General features: G+C 34.0%; 2 protein-coding genes across 4 annotated transcripts in view; both read left to right on the top strand.

Annotated features, from left to right (window-relative positions):
* LOC147074235 (uncharacterized) overlaps positions 1 to 23,297 on the top strand; it is a 93,800-nt gene that overhangs the window by 14,091 nt on the left and 56,412 nt on the right. Inside the window, exon 1 of one of the 3 annotated variants that reach the window (XM_085944050.1) lies at positions 3,763 to 3,989. The exons of 1 other annotated variant lie outside the window; for it this stretch is intronic. The gene's annotated coding sequence lies outside the window, so the exon portion shown is untranslated. Of the gene's footprint in view, positions 1 to 3,762; positions 4,070 to 23,297 lie in introns of those variants that run through there. One more of the 3 variants, XM_085944049.1, reaches the window with a different exon arrangement.
* LOC147074236 (uncharacterized) overlaps positions 1 to 23,297 on the top strand; it is a 626,724-nt gene that overhangs the window by 591,823 nt on the left and 11,604 nt on the right. The gene's annotated exons all lie outside the window — the stretch shown is intronic.

The following is a 23,297-nucleotide window of genomic DNA, read 5'->3' as shown; positions in this document are numbered from 1 at the left end:
AATGTCATGTTTTGACCATAAAAATACGCCGTTGCAGTTTCCTTATAATGTTTTTCATGATTTCAAATATCACGGTTCTAAAATTAATTAATCGGTAGGTAGGTAGATATTATAGTTTATTATGTTCTCACAGAAATTCGTACGTATGATGGTGTATGCCTAATTTATATTAGGAACTTCATTAGCCAAGTCAACACTCGGGACTTTTTCGTACGTCTCACGAATTGAACAAAGGGCATGCGTCATCGGCCCTCAAATCGGTTTGAAAATTGTCGCCATTTTGTGATGAAAGTACTAGCGCACTGCTATCCAACCGGCTTGGATTTCTGTTCAACACCCCAGCAGCTTGTATTTTTTCGGTAAGATTCGGGTGGTTCGTGCAGTTGCTTGTCAATGAATATACTTATTTGAGTCTATTGGTAGTCGATGTTAAGAATTATAGTAACTATTAATCAACCGTTGATCATATTGGATGTAGGTATATTAGTATTAACATATTACGATTTTTTGTGAAATGTCGACTGAAATGATGACAATGAATTTTATTGAGGAGTATAAGGCACATTGCGTATTATGGGATATAACCCATAAAGACTATACGAACAAACTGTAGCGCAGGCATATTATCTCTGACTTCACGAAGTGAAAGCTGTGGTGAACGAATGTAGACAGTAAAACGGATTCATCCCCTCTGCGCATGCACAAAACTTCTCGGTGTAAAACCAGAATTTAAAAGTTGAAGAGGAAGTGGGTGATGAAGTGACTAAATGTGGACTTAGCTATTATTATATGAGTTCATGCATTATATTAATATTATATAGCCATTTATTTTGTCAAAAAAAAACGTCTAAATTTCAAATTTCGGGATAATCGTTCGAAACAAATTCTTAGTAACTTCCTACAATAGTAATATTGTTTAATTGAGTGTTGCCAAAATTAATTCGCTGTGCAATATATAATAGCCGTGTGAATCTTTTAAAAATAAAACGGGATGTTCTCAATTTGAAAATTTCGATTTAATCGCAAGGATTAATTTCCTAGTACAGTTTGATTGCGTAAAACGGCGCCAAGGAATCGGCCTACGATTTGCCTTCGCTATGAGATTCGAACACGTTCGCATTTATGGTGCGTCGACTTTGGAAAATTCTGGTACGTTTACGTAACCGCGCATACACAAATAACGACTAATTGTATAAACTTTATGTAGGGAGGTGTTGATTAAGCATTTGATGATGGGATCATTGACATTTTTACTGACAACGTTTAAAAGTTATGTAAACAATTTAAGAGTAATTATTAAACAAATAAAATACTTAAGAATGGATGTTAGAATTTATAAATACGTACGAATTTATAAATACGTTTATTATTAGTAGTTATTTAAAATATATTTAACGTCACATAAAATCAATTCAAAATAAATCGCATTAAATATGCTAGTACCTGGGGCGGTGATACGAGTACCTTGAGAAATCTCGGTAGGCAAATAAGTCCCAAATTAAAAATGTTTTGGTAAACATTTGCATTGCAAATGATTGAATGAATGATTGAATTATAGATTCCAAATTCAATATTGATATAGATACGCAATAATTCATAGATTATTGTGTTTGTTACATTTGCATCGCTTTCCGAGCCATTCAATATGTGTTTTAAATGTTAATTATATATTGTATAAACTAGTTTTGGGCCGATTGAAAATGAATTATATGTATACTTAATATGCATATTATGCATCAGTCGGTACTTAAAGGAAAGTAATAAAATATCGTTGGAGGATTCCATAATTTGCGTTAAATTTACAAAAAACGCATTAGTTTGAGAAAATAAATGTCAGTTAAATATTTAGTTAAATTACTGTTTACTTACACCAGCGTCTTCAAATAACTTCAACTCGTATTATTTGCTCAAATATTTTGGAATAAATTATTAGTCACTTGAAATAAAAACTTGACAGCGTTTCCTTAATTGATTTTAAAGATATTTATATATATGTATGTAAGCATTCGATTTCAAACTATTCAAACTTTCATATTATTACCTTTTTATTTTAATAATAATATTATAATCATATGTTACCTACCCGAAAAAAGCATGCTTATATGCTTATGCAATCTACTGAAGATTGCACGGGCAGATGCAAATACATGTTTCTTTTTCTTCCCTTATCTGTCGCCCATAAGCATTGCAAGGTTTGCCCAGCCCTACTTTACTTCAGGTACAATACTATGTATTATTTACTCTCTCTTCTTGGTCGTGCACTCATGGCTGAGGATCGTGACCACATTTAAATTTCGCCATCCTTTGAGCGACCAAGACTTTCCATCCTTCTCGATCTTCCGCTTCTCTCAGTGCAGAATGGATGGTGCCCCCAGTCAGCTCTTTCACTTGGTCGCTCCATCGCACAGACGCTCTTCCTCTGCTTCGCCTTCCCTGGAGGCTACCCAAAACTACCAGTCTCTCCAGGTTTTCCGGTCCGCGCCTGACAATATGTCCAAAAAACTGCAGAAATCTTCTCAGACATATCGTCGAGAGCCGTTCCTTTATCTTCAGTCTCTGAATGATTGACTGCTTCATCCTGTGCTCCGTCCAAGAAATGCGAAGCATTCAGCGCCAACACCACATCTCAAAGGCATCAATTGCCTTCCGTTCTCTTGCCTTCAGGGTCCACGACTCGACTCCGTATATGAATATCTAATGTTTGCACAAGCATAATTTTTGTGGCAATCGAAATTCCCCGATCCTTCCATATAGTGGTAAGGCGTGTCATCGCATTTTTTGCAATCTGTGTGCGCCTTCTTTTATTTCCCCTTTACATCCGCGCTTTCCACTGATTTATTCCACTGAGACACTGTATTATTTACAATCGTTGAATAATTTAATTAATTAATATAATATAATAATAACATACAATATATACCTACACAGACTCTGAAGATGTTGGGAATGTGAAGTAAATTGATTTAATTGGTTTTGTTGTAATTATTTTTCTTTGACCATGTCCGCCCCTTGGATGTTGCATAGACACCACACGGTGCCTTGTCGTTCACAATTCTTCCCAGGTCATGCCAGCATCCCGTAGCTCCTTACAGGATGCCAAACTCCGGTTGGTTTGAAAAACAAGCTAGCACCAGGTTGTTCTCTTCTGGCATTCGCAGCACGTAACTGAGTTAGATCGACCTCGCCTCTTCACTCTCAGCGCGATGAGAGGTTGCTTGGCCCGCTCTATTATCTCCTTGTTACTCTTAGAGTTATACGTACACTCAGTATTCACCACACATAATATATGTGCTCGAGGCTCCGTAAGGTGCCGTAACACGCTACCGTAAAGCAGTACCGTCAGAATGCAAGTGTCGAATAGACGGAATTTGGTTTTACAGATACAATTACAAATGTTTTAAAATTTTACATTCACATCTTCTGATGTTTAGAGAAGGCAGACTTTGTTAGAAAAAATCTCGTTAACCTTACAAGCTTTAATATTGACATTTTTTTTATTGTTCCTATTTGCCGCCCTTTAAAATGTGCCGCCCCCAAGTATCGCATGACCTACCTGCCCACGCGGGGCGTCTTTGCTCCGCAGCGTGTTTGCATTGTAATAATTATGTGTTATTTAGGGGAATAATGGGAACTGTCCGCCTACGTCGACGGATATTCCGTTGCGTGCGCACATTTTCCACCCAGCCAGCTGTCGTAGCGCTTTTCACACGACGCGCCACTTCGCCCCGCACAAAACAACCTCCGACGTTCCATTTTCAAAACGGCCCAGTCGATTCTTAGCTGTCAGGTGGCAATGTTGCCACATTAGCCTCGATAAGATAAAACACTATTTTGCGCGCACTCGCGTCATTATTGTGGTGAATTGTCAAACGCCAATGTCACATCGTTATTCGTAGACTGTTTCTTTTACAAAATCGTCGCGCGTATCGATCCGCGAACAATTCGAAAATGTGACAACTGCAGTAAACACTATTTATATTATTTGTGAAGTATACAAAACAGTGCTGTTAATAAATAATTTTAACACCAGTGCAATGGTTGACAAAGAAAATTTGTGTCGAATTTAGAGGTTTATTTTGTGTGAATATTCTTAATCTATTTATTTACCTACCTATCTGGCTTTATTTTTATTTAACTGGGTATGTAAATATTTTTGTTTGCTGTACGATACGAATATGCCATCTACATTATTTTATTGTGTTTTTGACGTTGAGTATTATAGTTCTTTTCTGCGAGATTGATAATAAATTTTTTAAGGGAAATAAATAATACATAGATTAATAATATTAGTAAGGTAAGTCCATCCATATTTTAGTTTATGGGCTTTATTTTTATACCTAAATTAAAAAAATAATTTTAGTGGACATTTTTTTATCAATCCACCTATATTTTGTGCCATTAATAGCCTAATTATAAATATTTGTTTTGTAGGCGACCAACAGTGTCTCCAAAGTTATATACATACATACTTAACATTTTAATGCAGTTAACTGTCAATTTTGTTAGTCTCGGCAAAAAGCATAAAATTAATTAAATTACAATAAACATGGTGGTTATCTACAATAATTGTTAACACACCGCACTGCGTCTTACTTGATTCCAAATGTATCCGATTAGAATCAAGTAATACGTGTTAAAACTGTGTTTCTCACCGACATTTAACAGCTCAGCGGTCAACGCGAATATGGGCGGCCGTGTTAAAAAATATCACGCCTGGCAGTTAATTTCCCGGGTTAATTAATTACTACCTGAATACGGCTTATCATATGTATCACTTTGTTATCGATTTTGGGGTTAAGTGATATGTCAGAATAGCACTGCTGGTTAGGATCTTTGGTGCCTTGTCGTCTAATATTGCATTATATTATTAACGTTAACTACCTATGTCTAACGGAATTTAGCAATTAACTGTTTCTTATTCAAATATAGATTGTAGCAGACCTTCGAACCGGAATTGAACCGAAAACCGGAAAACCGTTTTTTTTACGGAACAAAACCAAAATTGAACCGGGAAAAAATATCGGTTTTTTTCGGTTCGGTACACGTTCAAACACGCGCGTTAAAATGATCTTACTCCCCACTTCAGTTGTCGTAGTATTCTAAAAAAAATATGGTTGCGGCCGTGTGATGCAGCATAACCGTTGGCTTCGGAGCGTGACACCGAACTATCATACAGCTACCATAAAATGTTGATACATTATGATGGAAAATTATTTTTAATACAATATGTAAATAATTAAACCGGAAAAACCGTTATTTTTTTCTGAACGAAAAAAAATAACGGTTTAAAGCCCTGGGTAATGGTTAATGTTTATTCTATAAGTAGGTACCAGTTTCCAGAGTGGATCCAAACATTTTACGCAATAGTTATCTCTCAAATACTAATAAGTTGTCTCCTTCGTTTTGGGTTTGGTACATTAGGGATCATGACCCCCACATCCTGAACCGACCTCCCAGGCTAGGATCTATGGCGGGCCCCCCTACCTATCGCTAAGGATAAAGGCGGTGTGACGCTCTACAGTAGCGTTTTGCAAATGGTGTACGCGGTAAAATTAATGTGTAGGTATATTTAATGTTTTTTTTGCTTATTTTAATACATTCATTTGAATCATGGAGTTGTCGAGTATCGACACACAATTAAAATTTTTATCGTACAACCACATAATTTAAAATAATAACATTAATAACATTATTGAAGGAAGCAGGCGACTTTTCTTTACTATTAAAGCAAATTTGTGATATGTATTTATCTCACTTATCTGGTTGACTCGCCTCTCCGGGCCCCTCTTGAGCCCGGGCCCCCAAGTTAGAGCCCTGTCAGACGGGGGGGCTTGTGGGGCCATGTTAGGGATACTACACCTACTAAGTATGCTAATAATTTACCATATTTACCAATAAAATTGATGTTATTAATTTTTCGAATTTTCCTTCAATCCTGCGGCATTTTTTAATTACAATATGACGTTAGGCTAGGTTCAAATAATACTAAGTATATATAATATTTAGTATAAGTACATATTATAAGAATATGCTTTTATCATAACGATGATAATGTTTTATTATTACATTTTATATAGTATAATATAATATTATGTGTACATTTATATCTTGATGTGAGTATTTAATTGTATAGGTAAAATGTATGATGATAAAATTGATAACACACAATAAGCTAGACAAGACTTATTACGAGATACGAACAGGAAATTAATACTTTCTTCGATATGATAAAACTAAAATAAACAAATGCCTACTTATTTTTTTGCGTTTGAAATAAAATTGACAATGGACGCACGAAATGTGTGGACAATTGAATACGTGTATTAAATAAGGCTCTAAGTACCAAAAAGTAGTATTGCCTGTAGTTACAAAATACCAAGTCATTGCAGTAAAATTTCATGAAGCAGACCTTTTGAAAAATGTAGTTTTACAGTGTGAAGCAATCACGGCAGCTTCTATAATTTTAAGTATTAAGAACTCGCAAGTGTCAACACACCATCGTCAGCTATTTTATATTGAATGCCGTTGATCACTACAGTGATACTTACAACATTATAAATAAAACACGCCAACGGACTTACAACGTCGACAGGTTTAATTATTTTGCTGTATTTTTTTGACTTGCTTGAGGCACTTAGACTATAGTTGAAGTTATTGGCGTTGGTATGTAGAACATTTTTCTATAAAAATGTCAGTTTTTATTATTTTGGTACTTAGCACCTTAATTAATACACGTATTCAATTATTTGTCGACAATAGCACAAATAATAATGCCCAAAATCCAAACACACGTGACGGTTAAAAAATAAACATGAAACAACCTGAGATTTAACCACAGATTCGGAACTCGATATACTTACCTATATATGTATACTATATTAGTATATTATTATTACATATGCGGCTTAAGAGGTTTTTCTTCTAAAAAACACTAATTGTAATTAATTGTTTAATCAAAATCTAATGAATTTAATATTTCAGACTCTATTGCCATTAGGGTAATGGACCGTGATTGGTGTTTGTAATTCGTGGCGATCTGGGAAAATATTTTTATATGGCAATTAATTTAATTTTCAATCCCGGCGCCCCTGCCAAAATGTGAGCATTGCATAGCCCCTTTAGTTGTGGGTGTGTACCTATATTCCTAGTAAGATATAAACCTTTTCCAATTGTGAAATATGCACTTTAGTAGGTACATATCTATATAAACTGTTATTAAATTTAAATTATAATATTCTCTGCAGTGAGCAGTTCTACAGTGAGATAATAAAACAATAGCAAACCGGAGCTTATTATGTACATATATTTGACGATTGATGGTCATTAGCCAATTTCCTTACTCTGAATCCAGGAAAACATTACAAAAAATAACACGTAAATTTGATCTAAACACGCTATTGAAACTACGGTTTGTAATTCCGGAATCCTTGACTTATTAAACCCTAAATTCCGCGATTAAAATGCAAGAGTTTTGAGATTTCGGAACTAGAGTCCAACTTTCACATCAACACAATCACTGCTAACCTTTTAGTTACCTTTTAATTACCACGTTTAAATAACACGTTAATTATATCTAGTGGCCAACTGCTCCAAACGCGCCAGTCGCGGTGTTAGCACTAAATGAGTTAACAGCCTACCTCTACCACTCACCACTGATATAAGTATATCTATCTATAATATAAAATGTCGAGTGACCTTTATCGTTCTGCAATAATCTGTTACAATGTCGGCATTCCAGTGAACTTGTACAATTACGGGGAAAGTAATTAATTATTGTGTGTCATTATCGCTGTGGTTAATCAATGAACTAAATAATGCTAATATGTACATTTTCCTGAATTATTTACGCCGCAATGTTCTATATTAATTTATCTGATAAACAACACATTTCCTGTATTTCACGAATATATTTATATATAATGTCTACTTCTTCCAATAATTAATAACAATAAAACAAAGTACAGTACTCTCTCAGTAATTCGCCACCCCAAAAACCAGACAAGTGTCCAATTAGTGAAAGCGGCGAGTTATATAGTGCATACATACAAAATATGGTAAAAATTATAACAGGTAGGTACTTTGTAAAAGTAGTTTTTTTGAGAAATTTGTACTAGCAAATTACGGTTTTATTTATAATCAAAATCAAGTGTTTTACTAAATTATTCTCACATTTTTTTATAAACTAAGTGTATTAACTAAATAATACACACTAAATCACTTGACACAACCAGTTGTTCGGTGAGGCAGATATTCTTGATTGGCTTAGGATTACTGGCTTTCCCTATAACCAAAAGCTTCAGTTTGTGTGTCCCGGTTGCATTGGAGCACGGAATAATTGTTTTGCGGTCCTTGGGCACTTTCCTCCCTGGTACATTTCTTTCTTCGCGATGAACTTACGTTTTACGAAGAAGTTTTCAAAATAAACCTGTCTCACCTGCGTTGTATACTTGTACACGGTGGACTACTGAATTTGACAATCGAATACCGGCGATAGATTTTGTGCTTGTAACTAGTAAAAATAACGGCGGATTATAGTAGTTGTCGCATAATCGAGCGGCGGATTACTGAGTGTAGTGTAGTTACCCACCATCATGACTCGACAGGCAGTCACTACATCGGTTAGTATCATAGATAACAGACGTATATATATGGTTAGTCTCCACAGGTATCCACCTATATCGTTTGTTTATTATGGTTACTATGGTTATTATTCGAAATAATTTAGGTGCTGACGGTAAAACCAACAGAACTGACATAAGAGTACGAGAACAGAAGCTGTTTTGCAAGTAACAGGATTTACACGTGTAAATGCTTTGTATGAAATCATATAAGAATCGTATACCCAACATTGGAGTAGGTATATCCCATGGACACGGTGTATATATATGTTGTTTTAATTTTTAATGTTTTAGCATGACTCGTCTTCCTTTAAATACTAAAAACCCAATGTCTAATCAGTGCAGGATCTCTCCAAATTTTAGTTATAACGTACTTGCATTTGCTAATAATTTAATAAATTAATATTTTTTTTCAACGAATAATATTCTCAAAATTTATGAATATAACACTCTTTTATAGACTATACGTAATTTGAAAACACTTATAAATAACCACTAGAAAAAATCTTTTCGAAAAAAATACGGCACCCAGTTGGAAAAAAGATTTTTTTAGTGGTGATATATTTCTCAAAAGTGTTTTCAAATTATGTATGTTTAATGAATGTTACATTTTTTAAATTTTGTGAATTAAACGTTGAATAAAAAGAATAGTTTATTAAATTATTCGCAAGTGCAAGTACGTTACAACTAAATTTTGGAGAGATCCTGACACCGCTTAATAATTAGGTTAATATGAATACTTTTGTATTGTAAAAACACTAGTTAACTGCGCTGCAATTACATAGGACACGTCGTCATGTAACCTGAGACGAGGTCTGACAGCCTGACATGAGGTCAGAGTGTCGAAACCTTATTTACTGAATGTTGAAAACAAGTTTGCAGAATTTACAATCGCTTGAGGTAATGATTTGCTACTCAACTCAGTCACAGGTGCACTTATATTCATTCAATATTCAGCACCTAAATTGTTACATTGCGTAGTGCCCCATGCGGCGATAGAATATGAATCATGCAATGTCATATCGTCTCTGTTCTGGCAGAACACACTAACTTTACTGGAGATTACTAGTTTTGAGTAATTTGACTTTGAAGTTGTTAAAATGTTTGAAATGGTCTATCATGTGAGTTTATTAAGTAATCGTAAAAAGGGTGACTTTAAAATAAAGACTGTTTATTTATTAAGAAGGTTTCCAGACGGTAATGTTTGAAATAAGGAACATTTTGGTATAACTAACTCAATATGTCATTTTTTCGAATTAGTGTCTTCTGCCAGAACCGTGACGATATAATAATTTACATTTTTAAGTGTTTCATTTATAGTAAAAAAGCAATTACATATTATCTTATACCCTTCCAGAAAAAGAACAATAATTTTATTGTGCCCGTGTCATTAAATTATATTATCTAGGTAGGTATTTATTTTTTATATTAATTATATCCAGTAGGTACGCATGCGTTTTGAATATGAATTTGATATTTTTGCTGATTTTTAGCGGGTCACTATCGACGAGAAGCTTTTAGTCATCTACGTAGCTTGATCGTAGCACCTCTACGGGCGTAGCGCTTTGCATCCAATCACCAGGTGGACTGAGTGTACCGACGTGAAACCGCTACGGACGTAGATAATGGTATATTTGAACGCACGTGATGCGCCTTCATAATATTACCGCCGTAATCGGACCAGGTGTCTGGCTGAATATGGTGGATGTATTATTTTAATTCTTCGTTCAATTTGTTCAGTATTAATTAAAATTGATTACATTGACGCAATATGAATAACATTATAGAAAATTATGCAGGACACACAAAAATCAATTACATATGAGATTCAAGTTTTGAGATAATCGCAAAAAATTACCAGAGCAATGTTTTTTTTAATTAGAAGAAAGGTATTGAACTCCCTTAAATTGAGTGAGTCGATTTACATTTTTTTTTAAATATATATAATACCTATTCTTAAGGCTGTAGACACACAGCATACTATGAGAAATAAAGCTCCCTGATTGATTAAAAAGTCCTTGGTGACAGAACTCACATTAATCATTGAAAAATGTGAGTTATGACACCAACAGTCAACTTTGTCAACTATTTATACATGATTTAAAGTAACTTTTGATATCTAACTATTTTTCTTTATATATGCCTTTAGAATCATTTGGTATATCGAACTGAAAAATGACAAAATTGCAAAATGTGAGTGACTCTAGGCGACTTATAAGCTCGTCTCGATTGAAAAGCGTTGAATTTGTCGATGTGGTTTTGTTGTCATTCGCAAAACACATGTAACTTAATGTTCAGTCGCACACAGTGTCTGTGCGACATTTTTGGTAGAAAAAAGTCTGCTTTTCGTTTGTAACATTTTCACTCAAGGGCGCGGGTAGAATAGCTAAATGGCGCATCAGCACACGTGTTGGCGTACTGTTTTCCCTTCGTTTTGGCTAGCCGCGTAAGGTCATTTTCCCGGCATAGTCTCATCTGTGGGCGCGGTTGAGTTGCAACATTTGTTTTGATTTATGATCATATCCCAATCGAGACGATTTTCTATGCGCGACCGAGCTATAAGTTGGGTGCGATTAACGAATAAAAGTAAAGTTTGACAAATTCTTTATTGTTACTTATTTATAATCCACGCGTCATATTGTGTGATGCAGGTGTTCATGACTTGTAATTTTTCTGCATTCGGTAAAAATATTTCCAACTCCAAGAACAACCGAAGAAGTACCTTTTTCTATTTAGGTGTAGCCTAAGTGTATGAGATTTAAGCAAAAAGGACCTCTGGTCTAATGATTAAGTAAGTTACAATGACTGCATTGCAGGTTTATGTGAAGAAAACTTCACACTAAAATTTTTAATTCATCCAATTAGTGAACTACATACATAATTATTATATCGACACCTCGTAGGTAATAAGCCGTAACTGCCTTTTGTCTATTTTGACTGTATTGCCTTTTATTAAATAATTTTAAAGATAATGGAACAATGATAATTGAAAAAAACAAAAATTCAATCAATAAAATATTTAAATTAACTAAAAAATTACGATTTCAGCATTAAAAATTAACGTTGTGCATGGAAACTTATTAAAATCGTACTACTGAAAAGTACCATTTTACAGTTCCGGCCGTATACGTAGGAGGTGTCGATACGAGTATGTGCAGATATTTCCAAATTAAGCCTTGAATATCTTTAATCATATGATTAGATTAGGGATTCCGATCCCGAATCCCGGGATTGGTAAACATAATCCCGAAGATTTCGGGATTGATTTTTTTAATCAATTTTTATGGAAAATAAAATAAAAACGAAAATATAACAGAAAAAATACTTTTAATAACAAATAACTAAATTAGAAATAAACTGAGTTTGAATGAAGTTTGATTTATACCCATATGTAAGTTGCCGATTCGTTTTATTTTTTCACATAAATTAATAGAAATGAGAAAGATTGGAAAAAAACAATGCTTCGCACTTTTAACAAAGTAATTCCACCATGATCTCATACGTTTTACGGCAGTTTCATATTTGGCTGACTAATTAGATTTACGAACCAGAAAGGCCATACACCACGATTTGCTTTACTATTTTAAATCTCGCCAACCCATTCCTTTAATTTTTTTTTAAATTTAAAATTTTTTAAACCCAAGTCTTTACTATCAGAAACAGCAATCTCGTATTAAATTCTCATTATTATTTATTTTATATTACAATATTATTTACTCCATTAAACTTATGTATTTTCAAAATTGAACGTACACAATATCAACAATAAAAATGTCTTAAATAGTATAAATTATACTAGCTTTATTTTTGACCGATTTTATCAATGTTATTTGTAAATAATAAAAATATATATTAGCTATGGAAAAATGCCATGACCAGTCCCGGGATCTCGGGATTGTCAAATTGTAATAACGAAATCCCGGGATCAGAATTTTGGCTCGGGATTGGATTCCCTAGATTAGATGGTGTATAATTATGTGTATGATTAAATTCGACTTCAATTTGACATTTCATTCATTTCATGTGTTGCCGTGCCAAATCAGAATTTATATTCTGATTGTTTTGATTCGAAAAAGTCTAGACTAGATTTATATTGGTTAATAATTATTCAAATTTAGAATCAATTTCGTATTATTTCAACAATAAATAATGATGATGATCATAATCTCGCAATGTTTCCACGTGTACAGAAATAATACCAGAGACAAGAGCCGGAGCATGTTTTGTAAAAAGCAAGCACTCTGTTTAATTAAATTCGATGAAAAGCCCGCTATTTTGGTCTCCATTTTATTCGAAATTCGAACTCCAATAAGAGGCATCTCTGAAAGCATTACCCACGTATCATTATTATTTCGTTTTAGTAATTTTAGAGCCCTTCTTTTGTGTGACTGGGTGTAATTTTTTATACTGTATAAAACTGACAGTCATTATTTTTTTGTTCTCTTCCATAAGAATATTCATTAATTTGTCAGATATACCAGTCAGTGACGTCCCTAGACAAAATACCGCCTCTAAGCAGCGCCAACATGCGGCCCCATTTTTATACAGTATTTTTATCATCCTTTCATGACTCCAATATCTAAGAAATGTGTTGTATTGATGCATTAGGTAGGTACTAAAAAAAATATATATCACTTACAAACAGGGGCGGCTCTACCTTAAGGGTTCGTAGGGACCATCCCCACATCGTTATCATGGCAAAAATACTCGACCGATATTTTTATCATTGTCATAATATATCTACGTAGGAATTACTTGATTAAATGAACTATTTCATTAATTTTTTTCCATCAAAACCTGTCTCAATTTTATAGAGATATTTATTATTATTATACAAATAAATAAAGCAATTATTGTAAATTATGTAATGACATAATGATTATTTCGCGGTATTAAAATAATTAATAAATTAAATAGGCCCTATCATGGTGACACCTATGTACAAATTAAGAAAGCTATGGCGTCTATTTTTGGCTGACTCAGTCCCATCCCGTCGCTGCGGTACAAATCTACAAATGATGTGAATGCATTAGCGTTACTATACACATACTGGGGAGCGAATCAAATGACCCCTAGGTGAGTGAAAATACTCGCTGTATGTCGTTGTTCAAAACTGATAATGGTAAGTCTATAATAATTATTTTTATAATTTCAGTTTATTTTTAAGCACGCTTTTTAGATGTGATTCAGTAACGACCTATCATTTCTTCATTAATAAAATCATATTATCATACGTAGCTTGGTACATAATGTATAATATGAGAAAGTAGATAGGTAGGTGTGTATATTTAATAATTAACAGCTAAACCCCACTACCTAGAAAGTCGTCGAGCCGCCACTGCTTACAAAATTAAATTTACAAATATTTTTTCCCCAAAAGTGGGATTTTTTTAATGTGTATAATACAGTGGCTTCTTACACATCGCGAACCCGACAAATAATTACAGTCCTGTTAAACCTTTTATGTTAATTAATGCATTTTGTATCCAACTTTCCAGTGAGCTGATTTTTTTAATGGTAAAATATTTTCGTTAGATATTACTAAGTTTAGGTAGTTATTCCTATATAATATGTGAAAAGATTCTCCTCGATTTGTCGCCCTTTGAGTAACTGCCGCCCCCAAGCGACGCTCCATCTGCCTACCTCCACGGGACGTCACTGATACCAGTGGTTCCTCATACGTTTTTGTTTTGTTTTATTCTCAACCAGTGCTCTCAAATTATTGATTTGCATCTCGCTTCGCTGTGTAAAGATTACAAACACCTGTATACCACATAGTCTCGGTTTAGTCTCAGAAAGAATACTAAAATTGCAGGATATTGTTCTCCTGTACGTCAACACGTAATTTTTAAAAATATTATACATTTAAAACCAGATTTACATAAAAATAACGAGTTGTTTGTAGAGCATTTCAGTCAGTAATGTTCCAATTGTATTAGATTCAATATTAAGTAGATTAATCTGATATTGATATGGTATCAAATAATATCTGATTATAACGCTGTCATTATTATCGGATATTTGATAAACACTACATAATACTTACGAGCACTTTTTATATATACGATATAATTGTATTTCTAATTTACTTACCTATGTATTTTCATCTGTCTTTCTCCGGTGAATTTTATTACGTATTTTAAGTATTTTATTTAGACATACATTTGATCTTAATGCTATAAGGCCATTGGTTTGCGATACAACAGCTCACGGTGAATTATGATACGCCCAACTGCTGAATTTGATATTTGCTGAGCTCATTAAAACGATTAAATTATTAGAGGATGCCGCACAGTAGGTATAACTTCAATTATTTTGAATAATTGAGACAAAAGTACTCTGTATAACAGGGATGGCGAACCTTTTTGCGTACGCGTGCCAAAATTTCCCTAATATTATTTTTCAACTGTCTGACGTGTCGAGGAAAATATTTTATAAAAATTCTATTGAAAAAAAATGACGATGTTCTAGATACCACTCACAGAAAATAGCAAATATACCTATAGCTTTATCACTTTTTTTCCATTACGACATTCATTTCGGTCTACCAGTTTTGAAACTGTCTGCCAGAATTACTACTTCTAGCTTAGCTTCACCAAGTTTTTGTTTCTTAAGATCGACCTATGCAATTATATATTTACATTAAACGTATTGCTTATTCTTGAAGAGTATTTGCCTGCTATTTTTATACAATGCGAACTGTCATTTATTATTATAGGTATTTTTTTCTCTTCAAACGCGTGCCATAGGTTCGCCACCACTGCTATATAATGATATACAACGATGACTTGAGGAAGCCAGGACCCGTGCCGGGAATTTTGATACCTACGAATGTTGTGTGAAACCTATTTTTCTTCCGGAATAACCCTTATTCTTTGCATCGTGCCTAATTCATACCTCTGTCATTAAGTGCTTGATGTAGGTTTTGTTCAGGCATTGGACATAATAACTTCGCCCTGAAAGCAAAAGGGCACATGTGTAATTTTGGCGGTTTTGAGTTATGAATGCAGTTTTCTTCGTAATTTTTTTTCTCTACAGTATGGGCAAAACGGCATTTGTGAAGCAAAACCCATGAATTCACAATTGAGCAAAGAAAATAAAGGTTACTTCTGTATTTGTAAACCGATCATCGTTTAATGTATAGGAAAAAGGTAACATGTACACGATTTTAGGAACTATGTGCAATGTTTACAAAAATAATATAGGAAAAAGGTAATAAGTGTAATTATTTAAAAGTGAGTAAGGGCCTTTGTACAAAAAAATAACTTCGTTGCAGAAAAAGGGCATTTGTGAAATTTGTGAAAAATTTTAAAACATATTGGCAGCGGACAAAGAGGCCCAAATAAATATTTTGGAAGATCACAATAAGCGTAAAGTGGACGCTTGTAAATAAAAAGATGGCGATAAAGCTATTCATAAATGCATATAGGAAAAAGGGAACATGTGACCTAAAACCTCTTAAAAATCAAAAATTGACAAATTATAAAAAAATTTAAATTGAATTTCAATCTTGAATAATTAGGCCACATGTGTTCCAAATTTCATTTCAAAATATTAAGTAATAACCTCTCCACGATTTTTTTTCACTCCAAAAACACTTAAAAGGCGTTTTTCTCAAAACTCAATTTATGCACAAGTGCCCTTTTGCTTTTGGGGCGACGTTATGTTATCGTGACTCGTGAATACGACCTTACCTACAGAGTAGTAGTCCGAATCTGGATGTTGCCTCAACGTCAAGAAAACCATCACGCGGTGCCCAATCTATTGATATCCTTCCGATTGATGTTGCTATTGTGTTTAGGTTCATTAAAAAGCTAAAGAACACACGATCTTTAGGGCCGGATAATCTCCCAACATTTTTTTTTAAAGGGGTGTATTGACTTTGTCAAAGGCCCGCTTTCATATATATTTAATCTTGTGATGGAGACGGGTATCTTTCCCGATTTGTGGAAGATGTCAAAGGTTACTCCAATCCATAAGAGTGGTGCTGAGTCATCAGTGGAGAACTACAGGCCGGTGGCTGTTCTCTCGGCACCCGCAAAAGTTCTTGAGATGATCATGCATAACATGATTTATCCAAAAATTGAGTCATTTATAATGAATGAGCAGCATGGATTTAGAGTTGGCCGATCAACGGAAACTAACCTGATGGTATTTGTAGATTATGTGTCGTCAGCACTAGATAGAGGCCATCAGGTTGACTGTTCCTACAATGACTTCTCAAAAGCGTTTGACAGAGTCGATCACGACATCCTGTTGGAAAAACTCCAACTAATTGGATTGTCCGATCGTTTTCTGAAGTTATTCGGGAGCTATTTTAGGAATCGTCAACAATACGTATCGTATGGCGTCTATCAGTCACAGATGTTCAATACATTTTCTGGTGTCCCTCAGGGCTCAAACTTGGGGCCATTGCTGTTTACGATTTTTATAAATGACATAGCAATGGTCATTAAAAATGCTATGTTTTTGTTGTTCGCCGATGACCTGAAACTCTTCATGGAAGTTGTCACCTTGGACGATTGTCGTCAACTCCAACTTGATATAGACAATATATTAGATTGGGGCAGGCGTAACAAACTGGACTTCAATATTGAAAAATGCAATATTTTATCATTTACCAGAGCCTCGCGAGTATTATTTTTCCAATATTCGATGAATGGCAGAGTTCTTTCGCGAATACCATCTGTAAGGGATCTTGGCATTACGTTTGACAGTAAGCTGTCATTTAGTGGTCATATAGCTATCATTTGTAAAAAGGCGCTACAAATGTTGGGCTTCGTCTTGCGTACTTCCCGGGTCTTTTCGGATGTTACTGTATTAAAAATTCTTTATAATTCCTTAGTGAGAAGCCGGCTTGAGAGTGGGTCGATTGTTTGGGCCCCGCATCAGTTGAAATATGACCTTATGGTGGAGCGAGTTCAAAAGAAATTTTTGAGACTCCTTTATTTGAGGTTATATGGATACTATCCGTGGCTTTATCCAACTGACTTTCTCTTAGGTATGCTAACATACTGTAGTTTAAGTGCTAGAAGATATCAATATTTGGCCACGTATTTTTTTCGACTAATACGTGGTGTGAATGAGAACTCTGCCATTCTTGGTAATATTGACTTGTGTGTCCCTGATAACTATCTTAGAAATCGGGAGCATCAGTTGTTTGTTCTCCCGAGGAGCAGAACTAACCTGCCATTGGTGATGCCAATTGGTAGAGCAATAACTCTGTTCAACCAAATTGCTTCGGATGTTGATATATTCCATCTACGTGAGAATGAGTATAGGTGGACGTTATTTTATAAATTCTTAAAATAGGGTCTGCTTAACTCATCCGGTGTACTTCCTTGTACCTATATACTTAATATTTTTTGTATTTACACATTTATACTATAGAATAACTTAATATTGCATAATTACAAATTACATAATACTTTTTTTTTAATAATATTTATTTGTTTCTAAATGTCATGTTGTGAACGTCTTAAACTTATAATTTGTAATGTCCACAATATGTAAAATAAATTAAAATTGAAATTGAATTGAAATTGAATGTTGAACGAAATTACAATCGCATAAGTAGTAATTAACTTCCAAAAGATTTTATTCGATTTTTTCATCTGTGCACATGGATTCGTCATGTTCTCGGCATTTAATTTCTAAATTTTTGCTTTGTATGCCAATATTCAGATGTGTTGAAACCCGTATACTGCCCTTGCGATAAATTACCGCTTAAAACTTTATCGATCCGTTCTTATGGTGTTATCAGTAGGCAGGTACGTATGGTAACCAACTAACCAACTCACCGGCGACACGTGTGGAGAGTTGTAAGTACCAACCGAATATTTTATATAATATTATTATACTCTCACGTACATTTACCTGTATGCGAGACCGTACAGGAACCCTAAGAAATGTTTTATTTTTTTTAACCGGAATTCGCTCATATATTATGAAAATTATGGATCGCGAAATGCAGTTTTCAGAGCTGGGAACTGAACCGAATGCGGTCTAACCGAACCTTTTTAAAAATATATAATATAATAATATTATGTTATGTTCCACAACTTTTTTTTTAGGTTGAGTGTAAATTTGTTAGCAGTCACGAAATATACAATTGAAAACAGATACACATAATTTGAAAACATCTCATGTACCTATAGCATGGCCCCGGCATGGCGGGTCAATCAGATATGTAAGATAAACACAAATCACAAATTTGCTCTAATAGTTAAACAAAAAAAGTTGCCTGCGGTGCTATGCCACGAGGTGGTTGTTAACATTTAAAAAATAAGGATTAAAGATGCAATTTTTGATTTTTTTTATCTTGATACTCGACAATTCCATAATTCAAGTAGATGTAATAAAACTACAAAACATCACTAAAAATAAACTGAAGGCTCTTACTTCTAACTAACTTATTAAAAGCTTTTGTTGTGGGTTACACATGCCATTGAATATAGTGATAGGTAGGGGGGGGGCGCCAAAGAACCCGGCCGAGGGGCCCGCTTTAGAATGTGGGGGCCATGACCTATATGTACTCACTAGAAAAAATCATTTTGTAGAAAATAATACGACACCCGACGGGACATGAACTTGTATTTGGATTCGCGCCAGTATGCTTTTCCAATTAAGTTACGGGAATCTTAGTTAATTACGACGATTTTAACTAGTAGTTCGAATGGTACGAAAGGTTCGAATCCTGGGTCTGGCAAGTACACATACACATATTGTTTTCAATTTGTGTATGTGTCAGAGTATGGACATTATTGGTTGAGCAAGTGGCTGACATCCATTTCTCGTAAAAATAAAATCTGTTAATACAAACCTCCACTCTGTAGAGGCCCATATTATGATCTCATTAGAATCAGACATGGTCGAAAATTATTCAATACAATATCTAAAAACAAAAATAAATATTTATAGTAAAAGGTAAACATATAATTTATAAAAAAAATACAAAAAATGTGAATTTTTCAGATGATCCCATTTTAATATTTTCAAATCGAGCTTAAATACCTAAGCTTACCGAAATTAGATTCTAAATACTCTTAAATAAAAAAGATTTCAATTTATATAAATTTATAATAGTGTTTTTTATGATCGGATGCATCGGCGAAATTTTTATTTATAATATAATATTATTGTTTTTTTTTCTATAAAACACAAAAGGTTTTAACCTAAGTATATAAGTTTTTATATAGTCTATTAAAATCGTTTAGATTAATAAAAAAATCATAACCCTTACAAACATTTTAATTTGAAAAATATTTATAAAATAATACTTATGTAATAATTAATAATATTATAAAAATTCGTATCTAAGTATATATTTTTATAACAGTTTTTTTCGTCCTGTCCTGGATGTGCAGCCCCTCCACGATGTATGTACGCGATACATTTTTGGGTTTCTACCGTGTGTCTATCCTCGACGTTTCGTTGCAGAGGCCATTATCAAGAGATAATCCTCTGCAACAAGCCCGAAATGTCGAGGAAAGAAGGAAGAAGTACACGCGGTGGAAACCCAAAAATCTATTACGATAAAAAACAACCGTGAAAGTCTCAAACATTATAATATATATGTACGCGTTCATGCACTTGGAACATGGAATTCGGAGCATCTTTTTCCATCACCACATCTCAAAAGTGTCCAGGCCGTTTTCTATAATTTGCCTTCAGAGTTCATGTCCACACTTTAAAATCAGACGAATAAGACATCCTTAAGTGTATCTAATTATGTGCTTGCTTTTACAAATTCTGTTCGGCGCAAACTTGCCGGCTTTTGCCAGCCCCTATTTGCGAAGTGACTTCAAATTTTAATAGGATACGATTACTGTAACTGCCTATTAATGTGATTTTGCGAACACCATGTACCAATATACCAAACGAAAAGCGAGTGAATTATGAACATGACTTTGTAAAATAGCTTGGAATTGCCACTTAGATTAATTAAACCCTCCCCGAAGCCCACCCCATTTTACAAGCCCCCATCCGTATTGAAAATGAATTGGAAATACGTGGGCGACTCGTGAATTAATAAGCTCTTGAATAATAAATTATATCATGGTTATAATCAAATACGAAAAGAACACTTTGATGATAATATTATGAAGTTCCTAACGGATTTTCGTTTTGGTATTTTTTGGGGTTCGTAATACCTACCTTTAATTACACTTAATCAATGGTTGCTTTTGGTATAAATTTCTAGTGACGAGTTTAAATTTCCAGTATCCGTGGTGTGTTAACGAGAGATTTGATGTGATTCATCATAATAACATTGACTCAGACTTAGGACTAGATACATAGTTAAATGTATGTAAATGAGTGACTTTGTGTGCCTCTAAACCAGGGGTTCACAAAGTGTGTCCCGCGTGACTTTGTTGTGTCCCGCGAGATTTATGTTAAATCTGTATTATTTTTTGTTCTTCATACCTATCGAATATTATTTTTTTTTATTTTAAATTAAATATCCTCTGGCAAGAATGAATCGTCAGAAACTTAGATATGTGTGTATGCGTTGAATGTAGGGATTGCAATACCGGTTTTAAAGATCCAAAATACCGGAATTTTCGGTATTAAAACCCAATGCTTACGGGCCGCACAAAATTTTGTTTTTGCTAATTGCTTTTCAAATGCAAATGAACACGTTAATTAATAAATAATTGAAAGGGCCCGTAAGCATTGGGTTAAGAAAGCACACTCGTTTATGTTTTTGAAAATGAATTATACGTTATGTGCTGCTAAAATGCAAATATATTGAGTGAATCCAATAGAGGTGAAAAAATAATAAAACAAATTTCATCAAATATATTTATATAAGTAAGTAATTGTCGCGATGAATTATCATAATATTATTTCGAAATTTAAAACATCCATGACAGAAATGTTCAATTATTCTTTATTGTTGATGACTGTACAAGTTTTCCTGCAGTCGGACTTATTTGCACTTGATGAAATTTTGAGGGCTTTAGTTAAAATTATCAATATATTCAAATTATTTGTTAAAAATCACTAGTTCTACAATTATGATCAATATATATTTTTAAATGTCAACATAATAAATGTAATTGTGTAGGTTTTTGCTATAAAATAATCTTTTAAAAAGATTTTAATATCTATATTTATTGATAAGCACATACTTCTTTTTTTTTTAATGTTTAAGAAATACCGGTATTAATACCGGTATTCAATAAGAAATGCCGTAAAACCAGTATTGGCATTTTCATTCGGTATTGCAATCCCTGGTTGAATGCAATGAAATAATGCGTTTATTTCCGATATCTTTAATTATGTGAATATGTTATTCAACAACAATTCGATGTTGGAAATTTTTGTCATTTTGAAGCATGTCAGATTCTTTTGAATGAATCTACCAAGGCTTCCAGTATTCTGCGATCAGAAACATACTTCAGGATCATTCAATGTGTGTTAGATGAATTTTCTAAGCGCTTTTTGGATTTTAATAAATATCAAATGACGTTTTTTTCTTTTATTTTGTTAACTGTCAATTCACGGTGGAACTGCATTGTATTGTTGATTTAATTTAATAAAACGCATTTTTTTGTAGTACTTATTCCACTTTTAATCAATAGATTGGGACCGGTTTCGTCCGCCTCAGAGGGACATTTTCAACTGATTTTCAACTGAGTTGAAAATGTTCCTCTGAGGCGGACGAAACCGATCCTAATCTATTGATTAAAAGTGGAATAAGCACTACAAAAAAATTGCATTTTATTAAATTAAAACAAATATCAAATGACTTTTATTATTTGTAAAATAGCTTATGGCACCCCTGGGTATTAGTCACGGCGCGCAGTTTGAATAGCACTGTCATATACGGTTATAATTGTGATTTATTTAATTAGAACTGAGATTCACTCATAGATTTGTGATTGCTGCGCTGTTATTGCAATCCATGGGTCCATAAGAGGTCCACCCACTGCTGGATAAAAATCTCCATTAACTACTTTCTATCCTGAAGGTACCTACCTGGCTTTTCGCTACCACGTAAATTGGAAAGTTATGGCACCCTTGGCTATTGGTCGCGGCGCACAGTTTGAATATCACTATCATATAGGTTGACAATAATAAAATTGTGATTTATTTAATTAGAACTGAGCTTCACTCGTAAATTTGTGATTGCTGCGCGGTTATTGCAATCTATGTGTCCAAAAGATGTCCACCCACTGCTGGATAAAGATCTCCATTTACTAGTTTCTGTTGTGGAGGTAGGTACCTGGCACACCTGGTACCTGGCTTTTCGGTACCGCATAAATCCGACAGTAATAAATGTCAAGTGTAGCGGGCAGCTATGGTTTATGTCGGCATTTCTCAAACTTTGTAAGCTAAAGAAGCGTTTGTTTAGTAAAATTAATGTTTAAAAATATTTATTCTACAAAATTGTTATTTATGTACGTGAAACAAAGTAATTAGTGTCCCGTGTGACTAAAAATTCGCGTAAATAAATAATGGATAAGAATGATAAATTGCTCTCTTCGCAAGAAGAGATGTAGTTGAAAAACCTCCCATGTCTGGTCCCGGTGTCTCGTAAATCTTTTTAAAATGTTCTAAAGCCAGAGTAAAGCAGTACCAACGATTTCTCAGTAATTTACCGTAGCATTCACGCAAAGATATTAAATCATCATCAGCCGGGGTCAATCCACTGGTGGATGAAGGCCTCGCCAA

This window comes from Rhyacophila brunnea, unplaced genomic scaffold, assembly GCF_057557595.1.
Source record: "Rhyacophila brunnea isolate RB1 unplaced genomic scaffold, BYU_Rbru_1.0 scaffold_16, whole genome shotgun sequence".
NCBI lineage: Eukaryota > Metazoa > Arthropoda > Insecta > Trichoptera > Rhyacophilidae > Rhyacophila > Rhyacophila brunnea.
Note: the sequence above shows the minus strand (reverse complement) of the source record. Positions and strands in the feature narration are given on the sequence as shown.